A 2,186-nucleotide genomic window follows, 5' to 3' on the forward strand; every position below is an offset into this window, starting at 1 on the left:
ATTACGGGGCTGGTGAAAAATACTGAAAGTACCTGTGGTATGCTAGAACAAGCAATCTCGGTGGCAGGATAGTCAGAATACTCCTTAGAAGCAAAGATAGACTTCATCTCGTGTACTTTAAACAAGTTCAGGAGAAACCAGCCCCTGGGAAAAGGGAACATGGTGGGTAAGCAGGAGATGGGTGGCAAAGAGGAACCCCCTGGATGAGATGCATGGACATAGGGATTGCAACATGGGCTCAAAGATAACAATTGTGAGGTTGGTGCAGGGTCAGTAATCTTCCATTCAGCTGGGTGGGTCCGAATGAAGTGGAACCACCTGGCGCATAGAACAACAACAAGCAACAAAACCACAGCCTAGGGTCCTACTCCAATGCTTTCTTTAAGATGATTTATAACATTAGCAAGACTTGCCTCTCTGGGATAAAAGGTTCCACCCACCCCGCCCCCACCCCCTGGCTTTACTAAACTCAAGTCACCACGGTCGGCTCTATTTTGACAAAGCAGCTCCTCCCAGGTCACATTTTGAGTGCCCTTCGAGGCCCCACAGGTGGGGGCCCATCCTCCAGCCCTCTGTCTGACAAGGATCTGCTTCCTTTCCCAAGGCCTTCAGTATCCGACAGAAGGTTTTCAGCAAGTACTTCCTCCGAATTGGGGGCCCAGTCCTTCCGAGTTGGTTGTTTTTCGCCCGGGAGCTCCGCTGAAACCTGTTCCCTTTGGGTGACTCGGTTGGCCCTTGAAATCCCCGGGACCCGGCTCGCAGCATCGCCGCCCCGCAGAAGCCGCCGCGGAGTGAACGACAAACTGGTCTCCGGAAGTCAGAATCCCGCGCCTCGTTTCGCCTCGAGCTGCCAGTAGGTGTCGCTGTTCGAACGGACTGAGCCAGGAGTTTCCAGCCTCCGCCTGCAGGCCGAGGGCCCGCCATGAACTTGGGCGGGGAAAAAAAATAAGGTGGGGATGCTTTTTAAACTTTCCTAAGACGCTGCCACCTCCCGGTCCTCGCCCGCGCCCGCGCCCCACGCCCCCGGCCCGAGCTGAGCGGGGCCGCAGGGTCGCTGGGCGCGGCCCCGAATACTGGCGGCTGCGCGCTCCCGCCAAACCCGCTGCGCCACCTGCCCGTTGGCAAGCGGCCCCACCGCGCTGGGGGGCGGGGGAGGGTGAGCCTCTCCTACCCAGACGAGTGCATTTCTGAGTTCAAGGTGTTTAAAAAAAATTTTTTCCTCTCACGGAAGAAAAAGACCACCTACCAGGAGTGGGGTTCGAACCCACGCGGACATATGTCCATTGGATCTTAAGTCCAACGCCTTAACCACTCGGCCATCCTGGTGCAGGCGCTCAATTTGCTCCCTGCTCTTCCTACAAGCTGTACTCGCCGTCCGCCTCGCGCCCTCCTGCGGGAATGCCGAGCCGCCGCGCTCCCCGGGCGCTTCCCGACTCGCCAGCCCGAGCTGCCGCGGCCTCCGCGGCGCAGGCCCCGGCGCGCAGCCGCCGCTCTCCGCCGGGGCCGCAGCGACGCCAGGCGGTGCAGGAGGACGCCCGCCCCGGCAGCTCTGCCTTCCGCGGCCAGGGCCCGGGCGCCGCACACCCACGCCGAGCCGGCGCCAGCGCCCCGGTTCCCGCGGGCTGGTGGAGGCAGCTGCCTCGAGGGCGTCCTTTAGGTGGTTTGACGCCAACGATCCCTGCTGGGAACTGCCGGGGGGAGTCGGTTGCTCCCTCTTGGCGCCCTGTTTGCACCACGGAGGGAAACGTAACCAGCGCCCCGACCGCGGTCGTTACGGTGCTGGACCAATTGTTGCAGCCACGTCCATCCCCGTCGGACACAAGCGTCCAGCTTTCCACCAAGCGTCTGTCCTACTCCAGGGACCGACCCTGCGGCCTACACGTGGAAAGTAGGGGAGGGAGCCCAGGCTCTGCCAGCCTCACTTCGAAGGAACCTTCTGGCCCTCCTTCCTCCCACGGAGGTGCGTTCCGCTTCCTCGGAGGCCAGGGTATTTTGAAGATTCTCTGCCAACACCGTCATTTCAATGTGTCGGTTCTCTTTCGCTCTGCCTTATTCGTGATCCAACGTGGACGGGGGCATTGGAAGTGCCACGGGTGACATCTTCGCTTCACAGCACTTTAGAAGTTCGTTGGCCGCAGACATGCCCAGCGCAATCGATCTTTTGATGGCTTGCCCGAGTGTTGATT

At 60.3% G+C, this 2,186-nt stretch overlaps 1 non-coding gene across 1 annotated transcript; it reads right to left on the reverse strand.

Annotated features, from left to right (window-relative positions):
- Nucleotides 1–1,243: 1,243 nt before the first annotated feature.
- On the reverse strand, nucleotides 1,244–1,326 carry TRNAL-UAA. The gene has a single exon. It is a non-coding gene; the product is annotated as a tRNA-Leu (tRNA).
- Nucleotides 1,327–2,186: the final 860 nt, after the last annotated feature.

Source organism: Echinops telfairi, unplaced genomic scaffold, assembly GCF_000313985.2.
Source record: "Echinops telfairi isolate 266 unplaced genomic scaffold, ASM31398v2 ScPeMD7_3533;HRSCAF=4204_0, whole genome shotgun sequence".
Taxonomy (NCBI): domain Eukaryota; kingdom Metazoa; phylum Chordata; class Mammalia; order Afrosoricida; family Tenrecidae; genus Echinops; species Echinops telfairi.